Source organism: Macaca mulatta, chromosome 10 (genome assembly GCF_049350105.2).
Source record: "Macaca mulatta isolate MMU2019108-1 chromosome 10, T2T-MMU8v2.0, whole genome shotgun sequence".
Lineage (NCBI taxonomy): Eukaryota > Metazoa > Chordata > Mammalia > Primates > Cercopithecidae > Macaca > Macaca mulatta.
The window spans coordinates 86,910,021-86,922,081 of record NC_133415.1 but is presented as its reverse complement, the minus strand read 5'-3'; the positions used below and the strand labels follow the sequence as shown (position 1 = coordinate 86,922,081).

At 45.0% G+C, this 12,061-nt stretch overlaps 1 long non-coding RNA gene across 1 annotated transcript; it reads right to left on the bottom strand.

Annotated features, from left to right (window-relative positions):
- Positions 1 to 736: 736 nt before the first annotated feature.
- On the bottom strand, positions 737 to 6,752 carry LOC144332065 (uncharacterized). The gene is made up of 2 exons (XR_013399815.1): positions 6,198 to 6,752; positions 737 to 1,576 (listed from the first exon to the last, which is right to left on the bottom strand). It is a non-coding gene; the product is annotated as an uncharacterized LOC144332065 (long non-coding RNA).
- Between the last annotated feature and the right edge of the window lie 5,309 nt (positions 6,753 to 12,061).

The following is a 12,061-nucleotide window of genomic DNA, read 5'->3' as shown; positions in this document are numbered from 1 at the left end:
AGCAGAACAATTTTTCTTAGTACAGATCAAAATGGAGTTTCTTTATGTCTTCCTTTTTCTACATAGACACAGTAATGATCTGATCTCTCTTTCTTTTCCCCACACCAAGCAGCTAGGAATACAGGCAGAAGCCACCACACCCAGCTAATGTTTTTGTTTTGTTTTGTTTTGTTTTGTTTTGTTTGTAGAGACATGGTCTTGCTATGTTGCCTGGACTGGTTTCAAACTCTTCTGTCCTCAATTGATCCTCCCGCCTTAGTCTCCTGAGTTACTGTAATGCCAGTAAGCGGAGTTTCTGAGTTAATATTGTGTCCAGAATTGGTTCCTTTTGGTGGGTTCTTGGTCTCACTGACTTCAAGAATGAATCCACGGACCCTCACAGTGAGTGTTACAGGTCTTTTTTTTTTTTTTTTTTTTTGAGACGGAGTCTGGCTCTGTCACCCAGGCTGGAGTGCAGTGGCGCGATCTCGGCTCACTGCAAGCTCCGCCTCCCGGGTTTACGCCATTCTCCTGCCTCAGCCTCCCGAGTAGCTGGGACTACAGGCGCCCACCACCTCGCCCGGCTAGTTTTTTGTATTTTTTAGTAGAGACGGGGTTTCACCGTGTTAGCCAGGATGGTCTCGATCTCCTGACCTCGTGATCCGCCCGTCTCGGCCTCCCAAAGTGCTGGGATTACAGGCTTGAGCCACCGCGCCCGGCCTACAGCTCTTAAAGACAGTGTGTCTGGAGACTGTTCTTTCACATGTTCAGATGTGTCCAGAGTTTCTTCCTTCCAGTGGGTTCATGGTCTTGCTGACTTCAGAAGTAAAGTCGCAGACCTTTGCAGCGAGTGTTACAGCTATTAAAGGTGGCATGTCCAGAGTTGTTTGCTCCTCCCGGTGGGTTTGTGGTCTTGCTAACTTCAGGAATGAAGCCGCAGACCCTCGCAGTGAGTCTTACAGCTCATAAAGGTAGTGAGAACCCAAAGACTGCGCAGCAGCAAGATTTATTGTGAAGAGCAAAACAACAAAGCTTCCAGCTTCCACAGCTTGGAAGGGGACCTGAGCAAGTTGCTGCTGCTGGCTCAGGCAGCCAGCTTTTATTCCCTTATTTGACCCTGCCCACATCCTGCTGATTGGTCCATTTTACAGAGCGCTGATTGGTCCATTTTACAGAGTGTTGATTGGTCCTTTTTTAGAGTGCTGATTGGTGTGTTTACAAACCTTTAGCTAGACACAGAGCACTGATTGGTGTGTTTTTACAGAGTGCTGATTGGTGTGTTTACAAACCTTTAGCTAGACAGAAAAGTTCTCCAAGTCCCCACTCAACCCAGGAAGTCCAGCTGATTTCACCTGTCAATCCCCCTCTAAACAGGACACCCCAACTGCTGTTGGGAATTGGGCGATGACCGCTCTAGGTACTTCCTTCTGGATAGGGGTGAAGAAGGGGCCCTGTAGTTGTAGTGTCCTCCAGAGGAGAACTCTTTAGGCCATTGAAAGGGCCAGCAGGTTGGTCCAGGGGTCCCCCGTAGAAGTTGTTAGTTGAGCTCATTTGGGGTTCCATTTGTACGACCATCTGTAGCTTGATGGCCTTGATCCTAGAGAAAACAAATTTGACAAGGAGGTTAAAAATACAGGGCCCGAAGGCGAGTACTAGCAAGATGGCTGCCATGGCACCTAGAAAGGGGAGAAGCCATGTTGCCCATCTCCAGATGTTGGTATAAGAGTTTGAAAGGCGTCGGCCGGGTGCGGTGGCTCGAGCCTGTAATCCTAGCACTTTGGGAGGCCGAGACGGGCAGATCATGAGGTCAGGAGATCGAGACCATCCTGGCTAACACGGTGAAACCCCATCTCTACTAAAAAATACAAAAAAAAAAAAAAAAAAACTAGCCGGGCGAGGTGGCAGCCACCTGTAGTCCCAGCTACTTGGGAGGCTGAGGCAGGAGAATGGCATAAGCCCGGGAGGCACAGCTTGCAGTGAGCTGAGATCTGGCCACTGCACTCCAGCCTGGGCAACAGAGCAAGATTCTGTCTCAAAAAAAAAAAAAAAAAAGAGTTTGAAAGGCATTGTCTGATTTCAGAAGCCTTTTCCTGTAAACGCCAGGTGGCATCTCGTACTATCCCTGACTGGTTAGTGTAAAACAACACTCTTCCCCTAAGAAGGTGCAGAGTCCTCCTTTCTCAGCAATGAGGAGGTCTAGGCCTCGGTGGTTTTGGAGAGTCGCTGCTGCCAAAGAGTCTGTTTGGGATTGTAGAGTAAGGATAGATTTCGTTATTTCTTGCAAACTGAGAAATCCTTTAAGAGTGTGTGGTAGTAGGATAATACATGTTATACTGTTAACTTTTAACAAACTTTACTTTAGTTGAAAACCTTGTAAGTTTGGGATTTTAATTTTTCTTTGCTATTAATAAAACCTCGTTCAATTAATACTAACTTAGAATTGGTATAGATGGCTCCTTCCTGATTCTGTAAGCACTTTAAGGTTTGGCTTTAGTGCAAACAGCTCACACCTTTCAGCAAACCAATTATTAGACAATTTTCCTAACTTTGCTTCTACAAGAGTTTCCTTATCACTTAGTGACTACCCATTGTGTCTTTTTCCCTTAATCGCCTGGGAGGAAAAATTGATTGTCCTGACCTGAAGAGAGTTCTTCCTTGGTCTGGTTGGACCTTTGTATGGTAATTAATTGAGATTTAGATCCCCTGTTAGGAAAACTGCTGGGTTAAGGATTTTTGATAGGAAAGCTGTGGGTTGTCAGTGGCCTCAGTGCTTTCGGGGTACACCCTTGTTTACACTGACAACAAAGTGGTACTGGAGTGTTACAGGGTTACAGAGAAGGCCTTCAATTATCAACTATAGGTTTTAACTTCACCCTGGCTTTTAAAGGAATAGGGTACACTGTTTTTTCTTTACTTCTATCTCTTTCTCTCTCTTTGACTCCTTTGTCTCTTCCTCTCTTTCCTTCTCTCTTTCTGTCTTTCCTCCCTTTCTCTTCTTTCTGACTCCCTCTTTGTCTTTGTCACTTCCTCTCTCTCTCTCTCTGTCTCTCACTTTCTGTCTCTTTCTCTCTCTCTCTCTCTAACTCTCTGCTCTTCTTTCCCTGCCCCTGCCAGCTGCTTATGCTGCTGTTCTCCCATCTCCTTCCCTTTTTGATGGCTTCGGCAGTGTAACACTGCCACCTCTTTGGGGTTTTGCACTGCATGCAATAACTCCATAGTTTCCTTGTGATATTTAATGGGGGTTCCCCCAGAGGTTAGAAACTCCCTTTTTTCCATATTGCAGTATAGGCATGTAGGATTAGATAAGCATACTTACTATCTGTAGCAAAGTCTCCCAATTACAACTGAGGAGGTGGGAGAAAGACCTGGTTATAGGCTGTCCCAAGATTCCTCAGATGGTAACGGGCCTTGAGGACAGCTGTCTGGGACAGGAGACTAACATTGAGAAAGCTGCGCCAGTGCATAGGAAGAAGTCAATTTCCTGGCCCTTCATGGTTAAATGTACCCAGTGCTCAGTGAGGGTGATGACATGAGCTGGCGCTTGCCCTGGGCACCCTCAGTCCTGTTGTTGGATCATCTGGTTGGGGTCCTTTGTCCTCTAGGGCAGTATGCCTTCCAGTGATTGCCTTGTCATAGTGGACATGGGTGAGGGGGCGGCTTGTTTCTTGTTGGACAATCTTTTTTAAGGTGTCCTTGCACACCACACTGATAACAAGCCCTACTGGGTGATTGACCTGCTTCATTTTCTGTCCTTTCTGAACCACCAAGGTTTGTTTGTCTGAGGGCCATGACTAAGGCTGTGGCTGTTCTCTGATCTCGCTTTTCCTTTTCGGCCTGTTCCTCTTCGTCTCTATTATAGAACGCCGAGGTTGCCAGGTTTAATAATGCCTCCAGATTTTGTTCAGGGCCCAGGTCTGACTTTTGGAGTTTTCTCCTGATATCTGCGGCTGATTGGGTAATAAACTTATCTTTTAGAATGAATTGGGCCTCGAGTGATTCAGGTGACAGGAGTATGTTTTCTTAAGGCCTCTCATAACTGCTTGAGGAAGGCAGAAGGATTTTCTTCCTTTCCCTGAGTAATGGTGGACATCATTGAATAATTCATGGGCTTTTTCCTAATTCTCCTTAGTCCTTCTAGAACACAAGTCAACAGATGTTTGTGACTCCAGTCCTCATGATCTGAGTCGAGGTCCCAGTGGGGATCCATACTGGGGACAGCTTGCTGACTGATAGGGAATTTGTCCCTTTCTTCAGCTGTCATTCTATCATTTACTTGACTAAGATATCAGGTATCTCCAAACTCTCGGGCTGCAACTAAAGCCACGTTCTTTTCATTAAAGGCCAGGGTTTGATCTAATAATAGCATGACATTTCTCCAAGTGAGATCAAAGGTTTGCCCTAGACCCTGTAGGACATCTGTGTACCTATCAGGATCATCTGAAAACTTCCCCAGGTCTGCCTTGATCTGCTTTAAATCAGAGAGGGAGAAGGGGATGTGTCCCCGGGTTGGGCCAAATTCCCCTCCCCCTACAGCTTGAAGGGGACATAACCAATACCCTGGGGGGTTTTGTGGTCCCTTGGAGATTTCTTTGCTTATTTCTTTCTGGGCAGGGGAGATTAGAGGAGGCTTATCATTAATAGGAAGGGAAGTTATAGGGAGGCTAGGATATGGGGGTAAGCTGAGAGGTCCTCCTGTGGGATGTAAGTTGCAAACTTTGCATAGTTGTGTATTCTCCTTCAGTGAAAAGAAATTTTGGACATAAGGTATTTCACTCCATTTACCTTCCCTCTTACAGAAAAGGTCAAGCTGCAGGATAGTATTGTTAATTTATATTTCCCTCAGGTGGCCATTTTTCCACATCAGAGAGAGAATACTGGGGCCAAGCTGTAGTGTAGAAAAAATTGAGCCACATCTTTTTCAGGATTTGCAGGTCGAATTGGTCCCAGTGGCTTAGGATGCATTTCAAGGGTGAGCCTGTTGATGCCTGAATGTTTTCCATTTGAAAGACAAAACCACCCGCGGTTTTGGTTTGTTTGTTTCTCCCCCTGTCCAGGAACCCGCAACAGTCCCTGGAGGACCCTGCTGATCAGAATAGTTGCACTCACCGCAGCAGCAGAAACACCTCTTGCCCAAGAACTTGCAATGGTCCCTGGACCCTGCTGATCGGAATAGTTGTGCTCACCAATGCAGAGCAGAAACACTAGTTTTCCTCCTAGACCACAAGGAGGACTGAGGAAGGTCGGATTTAGCGGCCCACCGACACATTCTTGAAAACCTGCACCCTTGCCTGTTCTCCTAGATCACAAAGAGGACCAAGAAAAATCGGATTTAGTGGTTCTTACTGATGCATTCTCAAAAACCCATTAGAGTCCTAAGTGTTCTTCTGGTAGTATTGGGACTTTACGCCTGTCCTATAAAGATGTTATGCCCCAAAAATGAAGTGGAGAGCCTTACCCTGAGGGAGGGAAGGGATCTCCAGGGTTGGAAGAGTGAGACCTTTTGTCCTCACTTGAATAGGCAGGATATCATTTCTGAGGCTCCCCATATCCTAGCTTCAGGAATAGCTTTTGTTAGGCCTGCTTGTCTGAGGAGGGATCCTAAAATGCCAGATAAGATAGTCCCCCTACCCCGACGGGGCTTTGGGCAAAAATTGTGTCTTTCTGATTAGTAAGCCCGAGTGCCTAACGAAGGGAATAGGTCCTGGAGTTTATGCTAGAAATCATTCTTATAGAAGAAACTAGAAAAGCACCAGAGACAGGGAGTGGTTTTTAGAAGCGGGAGTAGCCTTGGAAAAGAGAGGCGAGAGGAAGTTTGTCTGACAAGCATTAGGACCCAGGAGGCAAGGGTCAGGATAGATAGGATAGATGGGCAAGTCTCACTTGGGCGACATGACTTTGAGAGTTCCGCTCATGGTCACAGGGTCAACCAACTTGTTGTTGGGACCCTGGAGCTGAATGGCTTTCCTCTCTGTTGACCCTTGGCTCAGCCCAGAAGTACAGGGAAAGTGGAAGCTGGTTCCAGGCAAACCAACGCTCCCAACTCCAACGAGTCAGGGGTTGTTAGAGAGCCCTTTCCCAGAAATCCTGACACCCATGTCTTTAGTCCTACAGCTGCGCTAGTCGCTTTTAACTGGCTGACAGGTGCTCGGTATTTAGCTCGCAAATTCTAAGGAAAAACAGGACAGAATAGCAAACAAAAGGGGTCCAATGGTACTCACCGCTTGGTGACTGTCCTGGTGGAGTTGCCAAAATGTGTCCCATCTGGGTCATCAAAATGTGTCCAGAATTGGTTCCTTCTGGTGAGTTCTTGGTCGCGCTGACTTCAAGAATGAAGCTGCAGACCCTCGTGGTGAGTGTTACAGTTCTTAAAGATGGTGATGTCCAGAGTTTGTTCCTTCAGATGTTCAGATGTGTCCAGAGTTTCTTCCTTCCGGTGGGTTTGTGGTTTCGGTGACTTCAGAAGTGAAGTTGCAGACCTTTGTAGCAAGTGTTACAGCTATTAAAGGTGGCAAGTCCAGAGTTGTTTGTTCCTCCTGGTGGGTTCGTGGTCTCACTGACTTCAGGAATTAAGGCACAGACCCTCGCGGTGAGTGTTACAGCTCATAAAGGTAGTGACGACCCAAAGAGTGAGCAGCAGCAATATTTCTTGTGAAGAGCAAAAGAACAAAGCTTCCAGCTTCCACAGATTGGAAGGGGACCTGAGCGGGTTGCCACTGCGGGCCGGGTGGCCACCTTTTAGTCCCTTATTTGGCCCCACCCACATCCTGCTGCTTGGTGCATTTTACAGAGAGCCGATTGGTCCATTTTACAGAGTGTTGATTGGTCTGTTTTTATAGAGTGCTGATCAGTGTGTTTACAAACCTTATCTACACACAGAGCACTGATTGGTGCGTTTTTACCAAGTGCTGACTGGTGTGTTTACAAACCTTTAGCTAGTCAGAAAAGTTCTCCAAGTCCCCACTCGACCCAGGAAGTCCAGCTGGCTTCCCCTCTCAATATTAACATTCTAGGCCAGGCGTGGTGGCTCACGCCTGTAATCCCAGCACTTTGGGAGGCCAAGACGGGCGGATCACGAGGTCAGGAGATCGAGACCATCCTGGCTAACATGGTGAAACCCCATCTCTACTAAAAATACAAAAAAAAATTAGCCTGGCATGGTGGTAGACGCCTGTAGTCCCAGCTACACGGGAGGTTGAGGCAGGAGAATGGCATGAACCCGGGGGGCAGAGCTTGTAGTGAGCCAAGATCGCACCACTGCACTCCAGCCTGGGCAACAGAGCGAGACTCCGTCTCAAAAAACAAAAACAAAAACAAAAACAAAAACAAAACAAAGCAAAACAAAAAGTACAAAAATTAGCCAGGTGTGGTGATGCACGCCTGTAATCCAAGCTACTCCGGAGGCAGAGGTGGGAGGATGGCTTCAGCCCAGGAGGCAGAGGTTGCAGTGAGCTGAGATTGTGCCACTGCACTGCAGCCTGAGTGACAAAGCCAGACCCTGTCTCTAAATAAATAAATAAATAATAAAGTGAGTGCCTCTAACTAACTGGTCCTGCTGCCCCATCTCTCACTGTGTCCCTTTCCTATATTGTACCTTGGCACAGTAAATTAATTGCAGTTCCTTAAAAATTCCAAGCTGTTTCCCTGCCTCTGAGTCTTTACACATGCTGCTCCCTCTGCCCATCATAGTCCACCAGGCAAACAGCTCTTCTTTTAGGACTCAGCTCTAGCACCATCTGTGCTGCCTTTTTAGATTCCTTCAGGTAGAATGTACTAACCCCTCCTTTTCTCTGCAGCATACCCTGAACATTCGATTGCAGGCAGATAGGAAAGAAGTTTCTTTCACAGAAATAAGCTTAGGGGTGTTTGAAACATTTGAAAAATTGAGATCGTGCCAAAATTCCTTAAGTGTATACTGTGTGTCTGAAACAGTACGAGATGTTTTCATTTCCTGGTTGGGACTATTCATTCTGACAGCACAATCCAACATTTTGCATTTCTCAAGCATCTCAAACATTATCCCACATTTTTTTAATTATGAAGAACTCTCCTCCTCTTCATAAACTCATATGTATTCCAAGGGAAGTATGTATTTCATATGTATTAAACCCATATGTATTTCAAGGGAAATTCAATCCCTGTTTGATTAATTGACCCTCAGTCCATCATGGTTTTACTTTTAAGAGCTATTTGATGTTCAAGAAGCCATTAGAATCCCCATAATGCCCATTTCTGAGAAAAGCAATGTGGGCAAAATTAAGCAAAACCAAATGTTAACAAAATCCTTAAGTATTAAGCAGAATCCTAATGAGGAACATTACACTACCCTGTTTTTACTTTTCAGACTCATCAGTGATGACTGGAGAAGCCCTCACATCTTTATTGCATATTTTCTCCCAAGGGACTCTGAGGATTTGGGAGAAGGAATAGTTTAATGACATTCTGTTTCCAGCAATATTTCAGTCTAGATTTTCTGAAAACCTTCAGCTACAAGATGCCTAAAATTGCGGACTAAAACGTCGTAAACATTATTTTAAATGCATATTGCTCTCCGAAGAAAGTAAAAGTCTAGGATTGATCTCTCTCTCTCTTCCTTTCTCTCTGTTTCTCTCTCTCTTTCTGTCTCTCCAGAGACTAAAAATAAAGAGGGATCTAGGCCGGGTGCGGTGGCTTATGCCTGTAATCCCAGCACTTTGGGAGGCCAAGGTGGGCAGATCACCTGAGGTCAGGAGTTTGAGACCAGTCTGGCCAACATAGTGAAACCCCATCTCTACTAAAGATACAAAAATTAGCCAGGCATGGTGGAGTACTCCTGTAGTCCCAGCTACTTGGGAAGCTGAGGCAGGAGAATCACTTTAACCCAGGAAGCAGAGGTTGCAGTGAGCCAAGATCACGCCATTGCCATTGCACTCCAGCCTGGGGGACAGAGAGAGACTCCATCTCAGAAAAAAAAAAAAAAAAAAAAAAAAAAGGCGCTCAAACTGGGTGATAAACACAAATTGATCCTAATGCTATAGATAAGGGAATGGAGAAGATTGCTTATCTCAGTAATCAAGGACCTGGTATTCTGACAGACACACAGGGATAGAAAATGAAGCAGGACATTAGAACTCAGATGCCCGGGAAAACTTGGACCTTCAGTCAAAGTGTGAACTAGTTTTTCCACCATCATAGAGAAATAACGAGGAAGTATGCCCGTTCTGCATAAAAAAGTTTTAAAAAGTCTTCCTTAAAAATGTATAACCATAGGCCCACCCTTACGTGGGTTTGAGGATCATATTTACACTAACCACATGTTTTTAGAACCTTCAAGCCAAAAAATTAAAGTGAAAAATTAGTCCTACATTGAGGCATTCAACAAGAGCAAATACTCAGTCTCTCTGGAAAAACATAGCCCCAACCCAGATCACACGAAATTGACACAGAAAAAGCCCTGCCAAACATAAGCTCTTAAAAATTATAAAATGTGGCAGGCATAGTGGCTCATGCCTGTAATCCCAGCACTTTGGGAGGCCAAGGCGGGTGGATCACAAGGTCAGGAGTTCGAGACCAGCCTGGTCAACGTGGTGAAACCCCTTCTCTACTAAAAAAAAAGTACAAAAATTAGCCAGGCACGGTGGTGGGCATCTGTAATCCCAGCTACTCAGGAGGCTGAGGCGGGAGAATTGCTTGAACCTGGGAGGCAGAGGTTGCAGTGAGCCAAGATCGTGCTACTGCACTCCAGCCTGGTCGACAGAGCGAGACACCGTCTCAAAAAAAAAAAAAAAAAAATTATAAAATGTCACCATCACTACTAGCCACTCCAATCTTTCTTTCTTATTTATTTATTTATTTATTTTATCCTGGGTACTTGGGACCCAGGATAACTGGAAAAGACATTAGAAAGGGTATCTGTATCATAGTTGCAAAATTCTTTTCCATAATTTAAAATCTCAAAGTCATGCTCTGTTAAATTAAGTAATACATAATTATAAAACATCTGAGTCATTTCTAGGTAAGTTAAAATACTGAAACATTAATTATTAAACACAAGTTTAAGTTTATATACTTTGACATTTTATATGGCATGGAAACAACTAATACATTTAGATGTTAAACAAAAATTTAAGGCTAAAAATTACAAAATGTTTTTCATCTACAAATACTAGTATACAGCAGTTCAAAATTACTTACTTCCAGGTTTTTCACTGGAAATTAGGGTTACTAAGAGTTAAAATTGTAGTTAATATATGTAATGAAAACTACTAGATCTAAAAGAAACAATTATATAGAGAGAGCATATAAAGAAAGAAGGATGTGTTTCTGGTTTTAAAAAAAGTTAAAAAGAGGCCAGGCGCAGTGGCTCATGCCTATAATGCCAGCACTTTGGTAAGCTGAGGTGGGTGGGTCACCTGAGGTCAGGAGTTTGAGACCAGCCTGGGCAACATGATGAAACCCATCTCTACTAAAAATAGAAAAATTAGCCAGGTGTGGTGGTACGTGCCTGTAATCCCAGCTACTCTAGAGGCTGAAGCAGGAGACTCCCTTGAACCCAGGAGGTGGAGGTTGCAGTGAGCCAAGATCATGCCACAGCACTCCAGCCTGGGCAACACAGTAAGACTCCATCTCAAAAAGAAAAATAAATAAATAAAAATAAATTAAAATTTAAAAGAGAGAAAGAGAGTAATTTTTTCTTTCACATGACAAAAAGCCATGTGTGGTCAAAATGATGAAGAAGAAAGAAAATAAATTTTTCTCCTAAGCTAGAATACTCCCACTCCCCAAAAGAAATGTACAAAACTGAAGGTTTAAGCAAGTTGTAAATGGTTTGGGAAAGATTAATCTGATGAAAGAAATTTTTTTTTTTTTTTGAGATGGAGTCTCGCTCTGTCTCCCTGGTGGGAGTATAGTGGCCCGATCTCGGCTCACTGCAAGCTCTGCCTCCCGGGTTCACGTCATTCTCCTGCCTCAGCCTCCCGAGTAGCTGGGACTACAGGCACCCGCCACCACACCTGGCTAGTTTTTTGTATTTTTAGTAGAGACAGTGTTTCACTGTGTTAGCCAGGATGGTCTTGATCTCCTGACCTCGTGATCCGCCAGCCTCGGCCTCCCAAAGTGCTGGGATGACAGGCGTGAACCACTGCACCTGGCCTCATGAAAGAAATTTTGTGTGTGATCAAGTTAGCTAAAAGTAAAAGAAAATTATTTGTAAATTTTACTAAAAATTGAACACTAATTCAAAAGCACACTGACACAAGGTCAGAGTTGGGGTCCCTATTTGAAGCAACAGGGTTTTCTCAGAACATTGATCTGCTCTTTAATAAAAATTGTAGAGCGGGCGCGGTGGCTCAAGCCTGTAATCCCAGCACTTTGGGAGGCCGAGGCGGGCAGATCATGAGGTCGGGAGATTGAGACCATCCTGGCTAACACGGTGAAACCCCATCTCTACTAAAAAAAAAAAATACAAAAAATTAGCCGGGCGTGGTGGCGGGTGCCTATAGTCCCAGCTACTAGTGAGGCTGAGGAAGGAGAACAGCCTGAACCCAGGAGGCGGAGCTTGCAGTGAGCCGAGATCGCACCACTGCACTCTAGCCTGGGCAACAGAGCGAGACTCCGTCTCAATTAAAAACAAAACAAAACAAAACAAAAATTGTAAAAGGTTTTTCTTTAGCTTTCTGGTAACTGGCCTAGGAAATAGAGATTCCATTTTGTCTTTTATCAGTTTCTGTGCTTTGTGCCTTTAAGATCTTTTGTCGGCCGGGAGCGGTGGCTCAAGCCTGTAATCCCAGCACTTTGGGAGGCCGAGACGGGCGGATCACGAGGTCAGGAGATCAAGACCATCCTGGCTAACACGGTGAAACCCCGTCTCTACTAAAAAAATACAAAAAAAAATTAGCCGGGTGCGGTGGCGGGCGCCTGTAGTCCCAGCTACTCGGAGGCTGAGGCGGGAGAATGGCGTGAACCCGGGAGGCGGAGCTTGCAGTGAGCCGAGATCGCGCCACTGCACTCCAGCCTGGGAGACACAGTGAGACTCCGTCTCAAAAAAAAAAAAAAAAAAAGATCTTTTGTCACTTTGGTTTTATTTCATAGTGACCTGTGGCCTCAT